At 35.4% G+C, this 21,742-nt stretch overlaps 1 long non-coding RNA gene across 1 annotated transcript in view; it reads left to right on the top strand.

Moving 5' to 3' along the window:
* Window positions 1-21,742, top strand: part of LOC144579961 (uncharacterized) — a 289,093-nt gene that overhangs the window by 72,756 nt on the left and 194,595 nt on the right. Inside the window, exon 2 of the long non-coding RNA XR_013528738.1 lies at window positions 6,527-6,597. This is a non-coding gene — a long non-coding RNA (uncharacterized LOC144579961). The remainder of the gene's footprint in view (window positions 1-6,526; window positions 6,598-21,742) is intronic.

Raw genomic sequence — 21,742 nt, 5'->3', positions numbered from 1 at the left:
AACATACAAAAGTTAGTAGTGTTTTATATTCTAATAGTTAATTATCTGAAATCAAGAAGACAATTCCATTTATAACAGCTAAAAAAAGAAATAACTTTGATCAAGGAGGTGAACGATCGCTATAATAAAAACTAGAAAACACTGATGGAAGAAATTGAAGAGGACACAAATAAATGGAAAGATATCCCATGAGCATGAATTGAAATATTTAATATTAATAAAATGGCCATACTCCCCAATGCAACCTATAGATTCAATGCAGTTCCTTTCAACATATCAATGACATCCTTCCCAAAAATGAAAAAAAAAGAAACAATTCTAAAATGCCTGCAGAACTACAAAAAAATCCCCAAATAACCAAATCACTCCTGAGTATACAGAACAAACTGGAGGTATCACAACATTGACTTCAAAATATACTACATAGTTGTAATAACTAAAACAGCATGATGTTGTCATAGAAAGACATAGATTAATGAAACTAAATAATGAACTTAGAAATAAATGCATACATCTACAGTTAACTTATTTTCAACAAGGCACCAAGAACATACATTGGGGAAATGATACTTGCTTCAATTAATAGTGCTTTAAAATTAAAACTACAATGAGACATAACCTCATCACAGTTAGAATGGCTATTGCCAAAAAGACAAAAAGTAACAAATGCTGTCCAGGATGGGGAGAAGGGGGGAATTCTTATATACTGTTGGTGAGAATGTAAATTAGTACAACCATTAGGGTGAACAATATGAGGGTTCTTCAAAAAATTAAAAATAGAACTGACACATGATCCACAAATCCTATTATTAGGTATATACTCAAAAGAAATAAAATGAGTATGTTGGAAAGATGTCTGTACTTCCATGTCTATTACAACATCCAAAATATGGAATCAATCTAAGTATCCATCAATGAACAATGAAACATGTGGTACATATACACAATGGAATACTATTCAGCCATAGCAAAGAGTGAAATCCTGTCATTTGCAGCAATGTGGATGATCCAAGAGGATATTATTTTAAATGAAAGAAGCCAGGCATAGAAGGTAAAGTGCTACATGAGCTCGCTCATATATGGGATCTAAAAAGGTTGATCTCATAGAAGCCAAGTAGAATCATGGTTACCAGAGTCTAGGGAAAGTAGAGAAGATGGGAAGGGGGTTTGTTAATGGGCAATATGTTACAGTTAGATCAGAGGAATAAGTTCTGGTGTTCTTTGCACAGAATTGTGATATAGTTAACAATAATGTGTATTTCAAAATAGCTAGAAGAGAAGATTTTGGGTCTTCTGACCACAAAGAAATGCAAATGTTTAGATAGTAAATATGTTAATTTCCTTAAATCATTACACAATGTAAACATTACACACTGAAAACATCACACAGTACTCCATAAATATGTGCAATTATTATGTTTAATTAAAATTATATATAAGCTTTATATAATTTTATATAAAACTATATAACAAAATCACAATGATGAGAATCACTGATTAAAGACGAGGAATAAGGACTGCAATAGTTTAAAACACACCAAAAACTTTTAAATCCCTGAATTCATAATGATATTTCAAAAGCAAAATACCATTGGTTAATTTTAGAAGCTGCAAGGAAACATTATGTGAAAACCTCATAAATAAAGAGAAAGAATCAACATTAGTTTCCGTCTTCTTTTGGAGCGATGCATTCGGGTTGTCAAATAGTTTATGACAGAAAGTTCTCTTTAAAGATGGGATCCAGCTAATGCATGAAGAGAGAATGATAGAATGAGAATATCAACATTTAGCAATCCATGATGAACAAGGATTCCTAGAACAAAAGTGCTAACATTTCCTAATGAAAATACACATCACCAATAAAAAAATTTTGCCAAATAAAACCAAACCCATTTCTGATGAAAATTCTAAATCTAAACACCAATTTTCAAATAAGATATTACAGGACACCAGATGGGTACCACCAGCAAAATCTTGACTGTTGTATATTTCATAGGGCATCAAGCTGGCTTCCTCAATAAATGCACTGAAAGCAAAAAAAAAAGAGCGAAAAAGTTGAAGAAAGAAAGTACAAATTTAAAAGACTTTGGAAATATATCAACCAATCATAATGCATGCCCAATTCAGACAAGCAAAAGCAAACTGATCTAATTAATTAATTAGGCAATTATGGAAATTTAAACACTGACTGGATATTTGATTGTACTGAGAACTTTTTGTGCTATAGATTTTGTAATTTGAGAAAAGGGAACTGAAATGACAAAACTAATTTGCTATTTTTCATGACAAGGACAGTACCCTAGACTGGAAATAGGAATTGGCTCTGCATCCTGTTGTTGGAGTTGTTAAATTTCCTCTCTGGGTCTTAATGTCTTTAAGTTTTCTACTTACTTGTCCTTATCTGTCTTTTCATACGTATCATTGCTGTTAATAGACTGTGCTGTTATGACATCCTTTGGCAAAGTAGTATCATTTTAAATGTAAAAAAATCATTTTACTTAGGAAAAGACAACATGTTTCTATCCATGTTATGTCTTTTTAAAACATTTTTTTATCTTTCTATGACTTTCTATGGACATTCAGATCGACATATTTTTAGAGGAGAAAAAAAAGTGAGAAACACTATTTCAGGGCACAATTTTAACTAAAATAAATATAGCATTGATTGTTATAGAATAATATAGTAAGCAGTTAATTTGTCACTAACAAGAACTGAGAATCACAGGGTAGATTTAGCTTAATAATGTTAATGTATTCTTGTCTGCTGAGGTATCTATAAATAACACACACCAGGCACAAGGCACATCCTTCATGATTAGGTTTTCCCTCTTGACTTACTTCATCAATTGGTGCCATCAGACTCTTAAAAGTCATTGGTACTGATTAAGAGAAATGAGCTGTTTCTCTCTTAAAAGGCTCACTGAGCTGGTAATAAGGCAGAAGAAGCAGACTTCGCCCAGGCTCCTGGGTGTCTGCAGGAGCAGGTGGGTGCTCCTTATGAGATGAACAGAGACCCAGAATCCCCAGTTTGCAATGGAGACACACCTGCTACTTGAAGTCTGAAATGAAGGCTTCTGGAAAGGAAGTTAACCCCTTAGAAGCCATTCTCTGGTCCCTGTGTGTATACATGTGTGTTTGTATGTGTGTACCTGGACACATTCTGCATATGAGGAGGTGATACTTGCTCAAGTTTCAAAATAAGATAATAATCTCATACCTTAGGCTTTTGCTTAACTTCTCACATCTCTCTAGTGCACTTGAAAATGTACAGTCTGAAGTGACCTGAGCTATGCAAGGGAAGGAGGAGGCTAGTGTTAGCTAAAAGCTTCTAATAAGAGTAGGGAGATGGAAACAGATGATTTCCAGATTCATGGACTACGTTATCCAGAAAACAGGTTAAGAATGCTTCAACTAAATGGATGTTGGTTTTCAAAGTGGGCCAAGAACTATTTCTGCAGTCTACTCTGTTCCGAATTTAGGCAGAGCCAACAACTCAAAGAAATAAAAGCATAGGAAATAAAGCAAGAGAGAGGATGGAAGGGGGTATATTACAGAAGGGAGGGCCCGGGCCCACCCTCCCTGCTTTGGATTGATTCCATGGTAAATTTAATTATGCGTCATTTAGCACATTTGCAAGGTAATATTTTTATGCTGGAAGCCTTTGAGTATACCTTTCATGAGGAAAAAAAATCTGTTATTCATAGTAATTTCTATCTAACTATAATTAATGTTATTAATGAAAGGAAGAATAGTAAGAAGAAGAAGAAAACAATAAAAAATAAGGAAGTGCAGGGCCTATAGCTTCTAGGTTCTACATATTCTAGGAAAACATGAAAAGAAGTTTCTGGTCTTAGCCATTTGCTTTCGCATTATAGAATTTTTTGAAAGCTATAACTGATTTGGGTCCCTACTTCCTACTGTGGGAATGGTTTCTGTATATGGAATTGAATTATTAATGAGAATTTCACACTTCTAATGAGCACCTGCTGTCTTCTTTGGGTCAGTACATTTTTATCATTTTTAAAGTCACATTAATCACACATGCTAGATTACTATCTAGTAAGATACATTGCTTTAAAAAAAGAATCCAATATATAATTTGAACTAATTTTAGACTTACAGAAAAGTTGTAAGAACAATACCGAGAGTTCCCATACACCTTTTATTCAGCTTCCCCTAATGTTAACATCTTGCATAACTAGAATACAATTTGCAAATCCTGGACATTAGCTTTTATACAATACTATTAATGAAATTAGAGTTTCTTCATGAATAAAACTTAAGAAATAGTAAAAAGCATAATATTCCAAAATTTTAAAAATAATATAAATAGCAACAATCGATAGAAGATTTTGAAAACTGGAAGGCAGATCATAAGAATTTCGGGGTCCCAAAGAGACAGTAAAAGCGGAGAGATGTAAAAGAGTAAATCATACAAAAAATCAAAGGTAAACATATAGATCAGAAATTATAATATTTTTCTTTAATAAAAACCATATGTTTAGGTCTCCCCTGACCCACTTCCTGACATACAACTCCTAAAAACGTTTGGAATCTCTGAAATGATGTGTCTTTTGAATGCTAATGAAATGACCAGATGGTTGAGGGCCTTGGGATAAGCTCAGGATTCGTAATGATAACCAGGGGACCAACAATATAATTAGCAGGGATGGAACTTTCAAACCCTCAGACACCCCAATCCTCCACCATTCTCCAACCTCCAGGGAGGGAAGACGGGCTGGAGATGGAGCTAATCACTAATAGCCAATGATTTAATCAACCGTGCTTGTATAGAATGAAGCCTCCAAAAACATCAAAAGGGTTCTGGCACAGTGGCTCATGCTTGTAATCCCGGAACTCTGGGAGGCTGACATGGGCTAAACATTGAGCCCATTGTTTAAGACTAGCCTGGACACCTGGCAAAAACCCATCTCTACAAAAAATACAAAAATTCGCCAGGTATGGTTGTGTGTCCCTGTAGTCCCAGTTACTTGGGAGAATTGCTTGAGCCCAGAAGACTGAGCCTGCAGTGAACTATGATTGTGCCACTCACTCCACTGCAGCCTGGACGATAAAGCAAGACCCTGTCTCAACAAAACCAAACAATAAAAGCAAAACCAGAAGGATGGATTTTGAAGAGTTTTTGGATTCCTGAACATGTGGAAGGGCTGGGAGGGTGATGTGCCCGGAGAGGGCATGGAAACTCCACGCTCCTCCCCACATAACTTGTTCTATGCATCTCTTCCATCTGGCTATACCTGAGTTGTATCCCTTCATAATTGGGTGAATGTAAGCAAAGTGTTTCCCTGAGTTCTGTGTGTCATTCTAGCAAAACATAGAATCTGAGGGGGAGGTGAAGGAATCTCTAATTTGTAGCCAAGTCTAACAGAAGTGTGGGTAGCCTGGAAACCTGTTACTTATGTTTGTCATTTGTTGTGGGGCAGTCCTGTGGAACTGAGCCCTTAACCTGTGGGGCCTGGGTCTGTGCTAACTTTGGTTAGTGTTAGAACTAAATTGAATTATAGTACACCTAGCTACTGGAGAATTGCTTGGTGCAGAACACCCTCTCTGCGGCTGCCACAGTTTGGTGACACTCCCATTCTGTATTTAGTGACTGATTTCTCAACAGTCACTACAAAAATCAGAAAACAGAAAGGCTACCTTTAAAATCCTGATATAAAATAACTGCAACCTAGGATTTTATATCCAGAGAAAATATACTGCATGCGTGAAAGTCAAATATAAACATTTACAATAAGCAAAGACTAAGGAAAGGTTCTTACAAAAGCTAATTCTGAAAAATTCATTTCAAGGAGAAGAAAAATGAACACAAATATGAGGCCTGAAAAGCCAGAAGGAATTAAAAACAGAAAGCGGCAAATATGGGGTTAACGTAAATGAACAACAATTGTACAAAATGGTAAAACGAATGTCTGGTGGGGATCAGAATGTTACAGTAGGTAGCTAGTCAGGAATGAGCAAGGCAGGAGAGGGCTTCCTCCCCCCAGCACAGCAATGTCAGGCGACCTTCAGGCAGTTGTTACACTGTTTCTCTAAAATAATAATTAGCTGCAGCTGGCATCAGGGAAGGACAGTCTCTCACTCCATAGGAACATCGGAAACTGGTTATCTGCAGCTTCCCGGAAGATCTCAGGAGTTCAGTGAGTGGGCTCAAGCATGCGACTAAGAGGCAAAATGGTGAATGACCTCCCTTTAGGATCACTAGTTGGTGAGGGAAAAACACCTCAAGTGCTCATGCCTTCTGCTCCAGTAAACACACTGCGCGTGCTCCCCTCCCAAATGTCAGCAGGCCCCTGAACTTGTGGACAGCCCACCCCAGGGGAAGAATCGTAGGAAAAGTAACACAAGATCCCAGAAGCAGGCCGACATATAAATCCTTAAGTGTACTTGATCTCATTAGCCACTTGGCCCTCTCCCTTTCATTCCTGCTCTAAAGCTTTTGAATAAACTTTCACTGCTGCTCAAAAACGTGCCTCAGCCTCTCCTTCTGCCTTCTGTCTTTCAGTCAAATTCTTTCTTCGGAGGAGGCAAGAACTGAGGTTGCTGCAGACCCCTACAGATTCACTGCCAGTAACAGTAAGTCAAAAAATATGTTAGACTAAAATTCTCATTAAAAAAAAAATGAGTTGGGAGGTGAGTAAATGGTGTTTACATTTTAATATATATATTTTTTAATTTTACTGACAGGATGATAAAGCTTAATTATCTTTAGATTTTAGACTCTCTATTTCACTTCCCAGTACATAAAGCAAGTTCTTAACGGCCTACAAAGGGACTTAGACTCCCACACAGTAATAGTGGGAAATATTCACACTTATACATGAAAAGTAATTCAGGTCGATGAAAGACATAGATGCTAAAGGCCTTAACAAGTCTTAGTAGCATTGAGGTGTGGTCAGATTTTTTTACAAAACCACATTGAAACCACCAACCATGAATGGAGAGTGATAAATCTAGCTATATGACATTTGATGTATTTTTCCAAAGATAAAGCCACAAAGTGAGAAGAGGCATTTGCCACATAGATTATTACTGACAAAGGACAAATGTCTGGAATATCTACAAAACTGCTATAGCTAAGTGATGAAAAGCCAAGCCAAAAAAATCTAAAAAATGTTAAACAAACAAACAAAAACTTGAAGAGATGCTTCAACAAAGAGGAAATCTAAATTCCAAGAAACAAAAGGTGTTCAACTGCATTTATAGGCAGAGAAATACAAATGAAAATCACAGTGGAATATCACTATATACCTACCCCTACCAGAATATCTAATATTAACAAAAACTGAAGATTCCAAGGATTGGTAAAAATGTGGAAGCTAGAACTGGCGTATAGCATAAATTCATACCTCTATTTTGGAAATTTGCTTGTTGGGGTTCATATAGGTACACTTGATTACCTAATATTTCCACTGTTAGATATGTACCAACAGAAATGTGTGCATATGTCATCAAGACACATGTCAAGAATGTGCACAGCAGTTCTATTTGAAATAGGCAAAAACAGGAGAAAAACCCCACAAATATCTGTAAATAGGAAAATTAATCAATGTATTATGATGTATTTATAAAATGAGATTCTGTACAATGAAAATAAAAAAAAATGTTCTATTCAATGACATGACTGCATCTTGCTTCATGTTAAGCAAGAAAACAAAAGTTGTGAACGCATACAAGCTTTCATAAAAAAGCAATTTGATTCCGTTTGTGTAAACTTCAAAAACAAGCAAAGCAGAGGTATATTATGTAGAGATGAAGTGTATTATGTAAAAATATATTTACACAGGCAGTAAATATATTTTTAAAAAGCAATTAAATAATGGGTATAAATAAACAATTATGGTTACCTCTGGGGGATGAATTGTAATTGGTAAGGATTAGTGAAACTTAGATAACAATAATTTTTTTCTTGACTTGAGTGGTAGTTGCATGATTCTTTTTTGCTTTCCTGTCATTTATTCAACTTATATATTCATTTTATACACTTTTTTGTATGTGTAATTTTTTTTTTGAGACAAAGTCTCACTCTATCACCCAGGCTGGAGTGCAATGGTGCAGTCTGGGCTCACTGCAACCTCTGCCCGCTGGTTCAAGCAATTCTCCTGCCTCGGCCTTCTGAATAGGTGGGATTACACGTGCGTGCCACCATACCTGGCTAATTTTTGTATTTTTAGTAGAGACAGGGCTTCACCATGGTGGTCAGGCTAGTTTCAAATTCCTGACCTTGTGTTCCACCTGCCTCGGCCTCCCAAAGTGCTGGGATTACAGGCATGAGCCACCATGCCTGGCCTGTATATTTTCTTTTAAGATAAAATGAGATAAAAATTTTCAACAGTCTGAAATTAGATACAATAAAAAGATCCATGAATTTTTGGTAACACCATGAAAAAAAATTCTGAGATAGGTTTAGGGTTGCTACATATTAAATGTAAACATTTTGCTGAGAAGAACATAGAAAAAAATATCAAATTTCTCTTATCCTTTGTGAATAAATAAATGGAGGACAAAAGATTAGTGAATTTTATTTACCTAATGCCATTTACAATCTTTTCTTTATAATGGAATTTTCACTGGTAAGTGGAGGGTACAACACTGATGTTGAATCCTGGGAGAGAGGGTTGGAATCCCTCTGCATAGTTGGTATGCAACTATAAAGAAGTTACTTAACCTCTTGAAGCCAGTTTTGTAACCAGGAATCTCAGTTTTAATAATATATTTTAATCACTTACTTTCATTTTCTTCCTTCCCTTCCCTCTAACTCCTTCATTCCTCCCTCTTTAGACACTCCCTTCAGCAATGCATGTTTATCTAATTATGTTCTTATTTAAGAAATTACAGAGGCTAATCTCGAAACAAATCAGGCACAGCGGCCCCATGGAACCCTCCCCCCTAGGAGGGGTGGCAAACAGTCCACCACCATGGGCCAAAGTCAAGAAAAGCATGACAACCAGACCCCCAGATGGGTGATTATTCAGGGTAGCCATCAGAATGGACACACAGACCCTGCACCTCACACCACCCCTGTGTGTCCCCCATACCAAGTTTTTCTTTAGAAATGCTATGGTACAATTTAAAATTTGAGGTGGTCCTTTAGAATGCTAGTTTACCATCTTCTGTTTGCTGGCTCTCTGATTAAACCTGCATTTCCTCCCACCAACCCTTGTTGCTTATGTTTGGCTTTTGAGCAGTGAGCAGCTGAACCTGAGTCTGGTTACAATTCATCTTTTCAACAAGCAGGATAAGATAATTTACCTCAAATATACATTTTGAGGATTAAGGTTTGCATTTCAAGATATTGCTCATGTTTGGAACCTGATAAATAATAGCTGTAGTAATATTTCTGTTTCTGATTGGTGGCATATATCATAAGTTTACAAAAAGATCAGTTTTTCTTAGAAAGATTTTCCAAAGAAATTCTAACTTAAATGGCAAAAAAAAAAAAAAAAAAGGGATGATAGGACCTATACTGTTTCATTATAGGAAGGGTTAAATGAGGTTATGTGAGCAGGTTCCTGATACTAGATGATATTTTCAATTGGGTAATTTAAGAATAATTTAACAAAGGAACTATTTTCAAAAGTGTAAATAGGATGAAGGGAAATCAGTAGAAAAACTTCAGAAGCCTGGGGCTTGAAAAGTGCTGGGCAGTGAGGCAGTGGTTTCTGCAACTAAGATGAGGGATATATGGAGGGGCTGGCTGATAGAATTGTGACCTCTAAGTGACAGGCCCAGTTAGCCCAGAATTACTCCACAGGGAGGGAACAGAGTGATAAATACCCTGGCTTCATTCTCTCTCCCTTTAATATCCTATCTGTGCTCCTCATCCACAAGATTTGAATTGAAGTGCAAGGGCAAGGAGGCTTCAGGGACGCAGCATAGGGTGGAAATGAAGGGTGGAGAGTGGCAGGAGAGGAAATCATCAGATTACCAACACAGGGAGGTCCTGAGCACAATGCTTGTCACATGATAAATACCCTATAATAAACAGTAGCTATGCTTGAATGATGACTTTTTTTTGTCTTATTATTTCATGTCATTGCACAGAAGGAGAAAGGGCAACAAATTATGATATTACACTGCTCTTCCTTTCCCTGGGTATAGCTGGAAAATTCTCAAACTTTACTGACGCCTACATTGAAGCGATAACTTCTCCGTGAACTCTTTTGTTGTCTCCAAAGCAGGATGAGGAGCACTTCCTCCATCATTCCAAATGGAACCCTTGAGCATAATGCACTGTAATTACCTTTTCAAGTATATGCCTCACTTATGATCTGTGACTTCCTCAAGGTCCAAATGAATCATCCTCACTTCTTAGCATACAGAAAATCTTACCTGTCTAAGTGGCAACACTCCTAAGGGTGGTAGATATCTTCCCTTACTAGCATTCCCAATGATAAATGCTATGTCAAGGCAGTCTAGGTGATGGTGATGGGAGAGGCTTGGGATAGTATTGGGAAAAGTCACTGTTAGCAGACCATACCAAGAAATATCGGAAGTTTGTGTGTGTAGAGTAAAATGGACTAAGAGGTGTTGATGTGTGATTGTGGTTTGTATCTTTAAGGGGTAGTACGGTCCATTTTCTGTCTTGGAATTATTGCTGTAGTGCCTAATTCACTATCATTGATCTTTATCAAATTAAAGTACAAATATATAGAATTTCTTGGGGCATGTTTTTGAAATATATAAAGATCTTTATAAAATATGTTGTATTTTAAGTCTTTGGTCCACCTTGCTTCTTTTTCAGTTTCTGCAACATACAATGTTTTTAATGCTTTAATTTAAATTTGTAGCATAAAATTGACATGAATTTTTCTTTTACTAACTTCAGAGCTACAATAATTCAGTCATGTCCCTCTCATCACTCAAGTTTGACTACTTCTATGTAGTCTATTTTTAAAGTACCCATGTAAGGAAGCACATTTGAACGTGATGTTGGTAAGAGAAAAATATAATTTATTGAAAATGGAAAGGTACATATTCCCAGTTTTATTAAATATATATAAGCTATCACATGCATTTTAAAATATATTTATAGTCATGTAAAGGTAGTGGAAATATATACTTACATATAAAGGGTGGTTGCTGTTACGTAGTTACCATCATTTTGTTTAAAATTTATGTTTTGCAAGAGAAAAAGTGAACAAAACTGTATTTTTAACTGTTGGCTGGCTTATACTGTCTGCTGCAGCATTTCTGATCATCTGAAGGTATAGTGCTAATTTTTTTAAAAAGTAATACAGTCATGTATTGCTTTATGATGGAAAGCTGCCTCCTCAGGCAATGTCCTCCTTGTGTGAACATCAGAGTGTACTTACACAAACCCTAGGTGGTATAGCCTACTACACACCTAGGCTATATGGTTTAGGCTATTGCTCCTGTACAAACCTGTGCAGCATATTAGTGTACTAAATACAGTAGGCAATTGTAGTATATCTGTATATCCAAACATAGAAAAGGTACATTAAAAGATGCAGCATAAAAGATATAGAGTCGTCTATCTATATAGGGTACATACCGTGAATGGGGCTTGCAGAAGTGGAAGTTGATTTGGGTGAGCCAGTGAATGAGCAGTGAAGGCCTAGGACATTACTGTGTGCTACAGGAGACTTTATGAACTCTGTACACTTACACTGCACTCAATTGATATTTAAAAAATTTATTTCTTCAATAACAGATTAATCTTAGTTTACTGTAACTCTGTTACTGTTTAAACTTTTTTTAATGTTTGACTCTTTTGTAATAATATTTAGCTTAAAACATGAACATTATACAGGTGTACAAAATATTTTTCTCTTTATATTTTTATTCCATAAACTTTTATCAAATTTAAATTTTTTTAATGTTTTAATTTTTGTTAAACAGCAAGACACAAATATAAACATTAACCTAGGCCTACACAGGGTCGGGTTCATCAAGACATCACTGGGTAATAGGAACTTTTCAGCTTCATTATAATCTTATGGGACCACTATGCAGTCCATTGTTGACCAAAACACCATTATGGGGTATGACTATACAGTAAAAACAGTCTGATCATCAACCTAAGTCAAAAATGCCGAGGAAAAAATATCATTTGATATTAAATTATCAACTCATGAAATATGGCAAATATGTTGCAAGACTCCTCTTTCATTAGAGTTTAGGGTTGTGTTTAAGAAAAAGACAAAGCTACAATACTTGTTAAATACAGTTAAACGGACTTTATTAAAAGGAAAACAGCAATGGGGTTTTCCAATAGGAAAGAGAGATTAGGTTCAACTCTGATTTCAACAAAGGCACATGGGGATTTACAGCCAACAGGCAGGGTCAGGATCAGTGGATGGAATGAATAACAGGAAATATCAGGGATAAGGGAGTTCCTGGCTACACCAACTTGACAAAGTTATTGCTGAAGGTAGGCCAGGGTGGTAAAGTACTGAGGGTGGTCAGATATCGAGGATGGGGGATTTTCACCCAATGACCTTAGCAGAATTCTTGCGCATACTTGATTCTACAAGAACAGAGAGGGTAACCCAAGGTGGGGCCTAGTCGTAAAGAACTCACAGGAGCCTGACTCAAGTTTTGTTAAAGGAGAGAGTCTTCATCAGTTGTTATGAATCAGAAAACTAAAAATCTTTCATTCCATGACAAGGGAATGGATTTTTGAGTTAGCAACAATATTGTTCCTCTTTTCCTTCTCTCATTTTTGCCTTCCTCCTGTTTTCTATATTCCTTGTGTTATAGTAAATCTAAAAAAAAAAAAAAAAAACCCCAAACTGTAAGATATAAAGTAGGAGGAATTTTGAAGTGGTGACATTCATCCTGAGATGTGGAGCTCCTATAAGGTAAATACTGTAGGGAAGGACAGAGGAAAGAACTCTGGAAGTAGTGTATATGGAAGAGCATAGATCCTCATATTTTTCATTGGCTCAGCGTCTGAGAAGCAAACAGGAGGGAAGAAGGTGGTCACTCAATTCCATGAGGCAGAAATGGTCACATGTTAGGTGCTGTGTCCATCAGTTTGTTCTCTAGTTCCAGATGTACACTGTGCATCTGAACCACCAGACAGGGAATTTAGCCAATGATATGGTATGTCTCCTCTGGGTTGCAAATATTAAGTCTAAAAAAATTGCCCTCCACTAAAGTATTAACTTTTAAAACACTGCACAGGTATTTATATAATACTACAGGAAAATGAATGTGATTCATGATTCAGAAGACAGACATTTTGGCCTAAAGATTAGCTATAAAGGTCAGGTAAAATAATAGAGACTTTGAAATCTCATTATTATGCTGAAATCAGATACTGACAGTGGCCTGGATCAATGTCTGTTTTTGATTATCCATTTCCAAGTTGGGTTTCTCTGAACAAGTTAAGTTATACGGTGATTCAGATTCCTAATGTGCAAAATGTGGACAATTACAATACCTACATTTTACACTTATAATGGCAATTGCATAAGTTAATGGATATAATGTCCTCAGTGTATAGTTAGCATCCTTAGTGTATAGTTAGCCTGCTGTAAACTATTACTGCTATTGCCAACACGTTGTAAACAGACCATGTTCCAGAGGGAAAGATTAGTCTGAAATACAAATATAGCTAAATAATATCAAGAAAAATATTTTAAACCAAAACCCCAAAAACTTTCTTCTATACTTGATTTTGATTTAATAATCAAATTGATTCAATTAAAAAAATGAATGATACATGCCTATAATGTCTAATGATCAAATCAGGACAACCGGGATATTTGTCACCTCAAATATTTATCATTTGTTTGTATTAGTATTAGAAACCGTCAAAATCATCTCTTCTAACTATATTTAAAGTATACAATAGCATCTTATTAACTGTAGTCTCCTTACTGTGCCATTGAACACTAGAACTGTACCTATCTAACTGTACCTTTGTACCCATTAACCAACCTGTCTTCATTCCCTTTTCTCCCCTACCCTTCTTAGCTTCTGGTAACCACCATTCTATTCTCCACCACCTTGAGATAAACTTTTTTAGCCCTCACATGTGAGTGAGAATATGCAGAAACAAACAAATATAAAAGTGAATGAATGACATGCAGGTCAAAATGATAGATTCTTGCAGAATATAGAAGAAAAATGACAAAAAGAACCAGTGACAGAAAATAAAAGATATGATAAACAGAACAGAAATCTAACCTTAGAAACTTGGAGTTATTGAAAAAGAGACTTGTATGGCAAGATCACAAAATTATTCAAAAATAGAATTGAAAAAAATTCTCAGTTGAGGAATGATGTGCGAAGTGTGAAAGGAATAACCAAGCACTAGAAAAATTACTAAAAAGAAAGCTCACATCTAAAATTAGTCAGGCAAAATGCTTGAGTTATAAAATTAAAAAGAAATCATTCTACATTCATCAAGAACATTAGAAAAAGATTTAAGAACATTTGGCATCTGCCCTGCAACACAAGTTGTAAGAGGTATGGTAACAATGTAAAGAATATTTGTAGGAGGGGTAGATATTGATAATGGAATAATTTTGAACATAGCCAAATTATATTTCAGATGCTAGTGTGATAGCAAGTGCTTATAAATATGTAATATTGCCTGAAATATTCTATTAATTCAACATATCTTTAAAGTCTTAATTCCAATGAGCTGAAAGAAAAAAAATCTAAAATTAGAGAAACTGTGACAGAGATAGATTAATGGATAAGTTTCAAAACAACTTTTGAAAGATACACATCCAGAAAACTGGTGTAAATATGATAATTTAAATCAACAATTAGTTGTTGACAACTTTCTGTTTGACAGTCTCTAGGTTAAAAAACACATAAGCAACAGGGAGCAAAACTGAAAACGAAGTAAACACCAAACAGAAATTACATCATAAACCAATAAATGAATAAAGTGACTTGTACTAAAACCCCCAGATCATACCCATAAAAATTTGAAGCAGGGTGATGAAATACTTTAATAAATGGATGAACACTAAAAAAAGCTTTTATGTGATATAGCTAATTAGAGAACTATCAGGGAGATCATTTTAACCAAATTTAACTGCTAATAAAACTGCAAATAAGATAAATTTGGTTCAAATATCTAGAAGACAAATGTAAATATTAAGAGGCCACATTAAAATAACAGAAAACAAACACGGCAGAAATATAAATGCAAGAATAAAAAACTAGAGTAATTAAAAATAAAACTTAGAAATTATGATGGTAAATGTACATAGATTTTTAAAAACTTTCCTCTTGAATTAAAAAAAACAACAAACTGAAGGAGACGAAAGGAGAAATAACTAAATACAATGTCAAACCTAATTAGAATTCTAAAGGAGACATTAATAGAAAATCTTGTAAAATTTTTAAAAAGTTGAGTGTTTTATTAATAGAATTACATCAATGATATATTTCTGGTTTTCATAAGTGTCTAAAGTTATTTAGAAATTAAAAAGTTGAAAAATAAAATTCAATAACTGGTATACCATCCATCAATCTCACTACTAGATATTTATCTAAAGGAGAAATCCTTATATTGAAGAGATGTCTGTAACCCTATGTTCATATGTTCATTGTAGCTCTATCTATTCACAGTAGCCAAATATTGAATCAACTTAAGTGTCTCTCAACAGACAAATGGATAAAAAGATGTGGCATGTAAACATGATGGAATATTATTTAACCACCAAACAAGTGAAATGCTATTATTCACAGCAACATAGATGAGCCTGGGGGATGTTATGTTAGGTGAAACAAGTTAGGCACAGAAAGACCAATACTGCATGTTCTCGGTCATATGGCAATTTAAACATTGGTTTCATAAGAGTCCAGAGTAGAATTATGGTTATTAGGGGCTGTAAAGTGTAGGAAAAGGTAAAAATAGGAAGAGTTTGGTTAAGAGATACAAAATTACAGCTAAATGGGAGGAATCGTTTTAGTTTTCTTTAGCACTGTAAAGTGGATACAATTAACAATATTTCAGCATATATTTTCAAAAAAGCTAAACAAAAATACTCAGAATGTTTACAACACATAGAAATGATAAATGTTTGAAGTGGTAGATATGCTAATTATCCTGATTTAATCATTATCTATTATGTGCACCTACCAAAATATTCTTATCTCATAAATATGTACAATGATTACATGTTAATTAAAAATAAGAAGGAAAATGTCAACAAATTAGATACAGAAAGAATATACCTCAGCATAATAAAGGTCATATGTGACAAACCCACAGCTAAACATACTGAATGGGAAAAAGTTGAAAGTTTTTTCTCTAAGATCAGGAATAAGACAGGGATGCCCACTCTCAACATTTGTATTCAACATAGTACCGAAAGTCCTAGCCAGAGAAAGTAGGCAAAAGAAAGAAACAAAAGGCATCTAAATTAGAAAGGAAGCGGTGAAATTATTCCTGTTTGCAGATCCATGATCTTATCTATAGAAAACCTTATAGGCTTCATCAAAAATTTGTTAGAACTAATACATGAATTGAGTAAAGTTGCAGGATACAAAATCAATGTACAAAAATCACTACTGTTTCTAGACGTTAAGAACATGCTATTGAAAACAAAATTAAGGAAACAATCTTTTTTACAATATGTACAAAAAGTGTTAAGAATAAATTTAACCAAGGAGGTTATTCTGTGTTCATGGGTTGGAAAAATTAATATTGTTAAAAATGTCCATAAAAACAAAATAATATTTAGATTCCATGTAATCCCTATCAAAATTTCAATGATATTTTTCACAGAAATAAAATGAAAGACTATCCTAAAGTTCATTTGGAATCACAAAAGACCTCAAATAGCAAAAGCAGTCTTGAGGAAAATGAACAAAGTTAGAGATATCACACTAATCTAATCTCAAAATTGAGTACAAATCCGTAATAATCAGAACAGTAGGATGCTAACATAAAAACAGATGCATTTACCAGTGGAATAGAATAGAGAGCCCAGAAATAAACTCACGCATATCGAGTCAACTAATCTTTGACAAAGGCACCAAGAAGACACCATGGGGAAAGGATTGTATCTTCAACAAATGATGCTGGGGAACTAGATATCTACATGCAAAATAATGAAATTGGACCTGTATTATATACCTACACAAAAGTCAACTGAAAATAGAGTAAAGACCTAAGTATATGACCTGAAACCATAAAACTTTTATAAGAATTCATGGGGGAAATGTTCTTTGAGGTCACTCTTGGCAATTATTTTTTGGATACGATACCAGAGAACAAACAACTATGGAACAAATAAATAAGAGAAACTACATCAAACTAAAAAGCTTCTGCACAGCAAAGGACACAATCAACAAAATAAAAGAGGTAGCATAGAGACTGAAAGAAAACACTGGTGAATTATGTATCTGATAAGGAGTTAATAAAAATACAATATATAAGGAATCTGCTCAACTAAATAGCAGAAAAACTGAAAAAAAATGTTTTTTTAAGTGGACGAATGACCTAAATAAACATTTTTTCAAAGAAGACATAAAAATGGCTAACAGGTACATTAAAAAAATATTAAACATTACTAATCATCATGGAAATGCAAATCAAAACCACAATGAGATAGGAATGTATATTGGTGCAGCCTCTTGTGGAAAACAGTATAGAGATTCCTAACGAAATTAAAAATAGAACTACTATATGATTCAGCAATCCTTTTCTGGTTATGTATTTGAAAGAAACGAAATTACCACCTTGTAAAGATACCTGCATTCCTGTTTATTGCAGCATTGTTCACAATATGCAAACAATCTGAGTATACTATTCAACCTCAAAATGGAATTTCCTAGCATTTGAGACAAAAGTTTAGGCTGAGAAAAACTCTCTGATTGGATTGAGACATTAACTTAAACCATCATAAATTTCAGCAATAGAGTAGATTCCAGAGTTGGTGATATACTGCTGACTTCAACTTTTGAGAAATCTTATATTATATTATAGCAAAAATCATCCTAAAGAACTGTTTCTTAGCAGGGAATGCTTTTGTCATCCAGAGGAATATTTGGCAATGTTTGGGCATTTCTGGCTGTTACAGCAGTGTGGGTGGGTGGAGTTGCTCCTGACATCTAATGGGTAGAGATCAGGGATGCTGCTAATGATGCTTCTATGCATAAGACAGCCACCTCCCCCAATACAGAATGATCTGCCCCCAAATGTCAATAGTGTTAAGGCTGATAAATGCTGATCTAAACTGATATACTTTAAAGTCCTGACACAAACTGAATCTAAATCAAAATAAAGGATTTTGAATAAGGTGAGTGCTTAGAGAGAGGGTCTCACTGTGCATTTTCACTAACTTCAGGTACTTTTGAGAGTGGATATCAAAAAACCTGTTCATAAAAAATAAATTTCTTCTTTGAAACTACTCAATATATTCTATCCAAGTGTGAAGAAACTTGAGAGGGTTTTGATCAAAGCGTATGAACCCTCAAAATTGAATTTCAGTCAGGTGGAGAGGAAAGTCTAATCACACCTACTAGCAGTTCCCACATGCAAGTACACTTTTAGAAACCATTTGTTCATTCATGTATTCAGTATTTATGCTTCAAATTTATATTTGTGCCCAGCCACATCTTTTGATGATGGAGATGATTAGGCTGAGATTTTTTTTTCCCCTCAACTAAGTGAGAACTGGGAAATAAGTATGAAGATACTGGTTAGGTTAAAAAACTAATCTTAAAAGCTTTTTTAAACTCAAGATGAACTTGAAGTACAAGGCTGAACTGAATACATGAATAAGGATCTATCTAGTGTGTATAGCCAAATACTAAGAATTCAAACCTGGGAAAAGAAAATCATGCATACTTAGCATTTTCTGAATATCACCTATTGTATAAAGGCTTGAACTTATAGCAAGTTAAAGGCTCCAACTTACAGTTGCCTTACAGCAACTCAATGATATCACTTTTTTATAGTTTTTAAAATTGTATTTTAGGTTTTGGGTTACATGTGAAGAACATGCAAGATAGTTGCATAGGTACACACGTGGCAGTATGATTTGTTGCCTTCCTCCCCTTCACCTGTATCTGGCATTTCTCCCCATGCTATCACTTCCCAACTCCCCACCCCCTGCTGTCCCTCCCCTATTCCCCCCAACAGACCCCAGTGTGTAGTGCTCGCCTCCCTGTGTCCATGTGTTCTCATTGTTCAACACCCACCTATGAGTGAGAATATGCGGTATTTCATTTTCTGTTCTTGTGTCAGTTTGCTGAGAATGATGGTCTCCAAGTTCATCCATGTCCCTACAAAGGACACGAACTCATCATTTTTGATTGCTGCATAGTATTCCATGGTGTATATGTGCCATGTTTTCCCTGTCCAGTTTATCATCGATGGGCATTTGAGTTGGTTCCAGGTCTTTGCTATTGTAAACAGTGCTGCAATGAACATTCATGTGCATGTGTCCTTATAGTAGAACGATTTATAGTCCTCTGGATATATAGCCAATAATGGGATTGCTGGGTCAAATTGAATTTTTATTTCTAGGTCCTTGAGGAATTGCCACACTGTCTTTCACAATGGTTGAACTAATTGACACACCCACCAGCAGTGTAAAAGTGTTCCTATTTCTCCACATCCTCTCCAGCATCTGTCGTCTCCAGATTTTTTAAAGATCGCCATTCTAACTGGCATGAGATGGTATCTCAATGTGGTTTTGATTTGCATTTCTCTAATGACCAGTGATGATGAGCATTTTTTCATATGTTTGTTGGCCTCATGTATGTCTTCTTTTGTAAATTGTCTGTTCATATCCTTTGCCCACTTTTGAATGGGCTTGTTTTTTTTCTTGTAAATCTGTTTTAGTTCTTTGTAAATTCTGGATGTCAGCCCTTTGTCAGATGGGTAGACTGCAAAATTTTTTCCTATTTTGTTGGTTGCCAATTCACTCTAATGACTGTTTCTTTTGCTGTGCAGAAGCTGTGGAGTTTGATTAGGTCCCATTTGTCTATTTTGGCTTTTGTTGCCAATGCTTTTGGTGTTTTGGTCATGAAGTCCTTGCCTACGCCTATGTTCTGAATGGTTTTGCCTAGATTTTCTTCTAGGGTTTTTATGCTGTTAGGTCTTATGTTTAAGTCTTTAATCCATCTGGAGTTAATTTTAGTGTAAGGTGTCAGGAAGGGGTCCAGTTTCTGCTTTCTGCACATGGCTAGCCAGTTTTCCCAACAGCATTTATTAAACAGGGAATCCTTTCCCCATTGCTTGTTTTTGTCAGGTTTGTCAGAGATCTGACAGTTGTAGATATGTTGTGTTGCCTCTGAGGTCTCTGTTCTGTTCCATTGGTCTATATCTCTGTTTTGGTACCAGTACCATGCTGTTTTGATTACTGTAGCCTTGTAGTATGGTTTGAAGTCCGGTAGTGTGATGCCTCCTGCTATCACTTTATTAATGTATTTTGCAAATGAGAAACTTGAGATTCAATGGCATGGAGTCATCTGTACTTGTTCACAAAATTTGGATGGTGTGATTGGAATCTGAATCCAAGTGTAAGGATTTGAATTGTAGGGTCAGTTATTTACGTACTACATCAGGGACAAAATGATCATCTCAGGAAGGGAGTACCTGTCTCCAAACTTGCCCAAGTGCTCCATGTTGGTGAGGACTCTGCAGAACAAGGACTTGGTCCCTGCAAAATGAAAGCAAAAGATAAAGATTCTTAGTTATCTGAGTTTGAGGAGAAACCTGCCTACTCCCTGGTGATAGACATGCCTGTCTTCTCCACGTCTACCTTAATATTTCCTTTATGGTTTCTTCTTTGGCCCAAGAGTTATTTAAATTTTTTAAATTCCATATACTTGTTTGTGATTATTTTTATTTCAATTTTTAGTCATTAAGTTCCAATTTAATTGCATTTTTTCCAGAAGATGCCCTCTGTTTGATATGCATTCTTTAAAATTTATTGTGGATTGATTTCTGAACTAGTATATGACCAACTTTCATAAACAAGACAAGTGTAATTGAGAAGAATATTTGGGTCTAATAGTTGGGTCAGTTACTGGATTCTTTCTTGTCTACTTTAACCATAACTAGTAGAATTGTGATACAGTCTACTATAGTAGACATGTCTTTCTGTAGTTCAATGATATTTTCTTCTTAATATATTGTGAGAATAAAGGATGTATTTTAAGAATTATTGTGTTTTCATAGTGAAGTGAACATTTTAATCACTATGTAGTGTGGCAGCCATGAAACTTGTCCTCTCAGGTGTGTAGCTGCAGGGAACGTAATTGACCTATAGCTCCCACTGCTGTGTTCTGAAATTTATCACTGTGTTCATATGGAAACCACACTTTCTATGGACTGCTCACAGCCAAAGACTGAGTGTCGCAGAGATACAAGGGCAGGTGTATTCCTGGAAGACATGGGACTTCTGTAATAGATGATGTTGGCTCAAGGACTCCTGATCAGATTTACCAAGATTTTCTGAGAACCATATCACATGCTGAGACTCTTTCTGTTTAACTTGCTTTCCTTGCCTACTCAACCTTCTTCCTTTTCTTCTCTCTTCCATAGAGGTGAGACTTGCATCAAGATCTGATGGCTCTCCTAGGTTCCTCTACCTTCCTCCTAATATTTTCTTCTTAGAAAAAATATTGAAGCTTCTTTCTGCTGCTCCAGATAGCTCACTGATTTCAGAATTTTTGTATCATGTACCAGTATCAACAAATTCTGCTCCAGTATTATAATTCTTCCACCACAATGCAACATCCTTTTGGTCTGAATTTATACATATTATTGAGA

This window comes from Callithrix jacchus, chromosome 17 (assembly GCF_049354715.1).
Source record: "Callithrix jacchus isolate 240 chromosome 17, calJac240_pri, whole genome shotgun sequence".
In the NCBI taxonomy this organism is placed as follows: Eukaryota; Metazoa; Chordata; class Mammalia; order Primates; family Cebidae; genus Callithrix; species Callithrix jacchus.
Note: the sequence above shows the minus strand (reverse complement) of the source record. Positions and strands in the feature narration are given on the sequence as shown.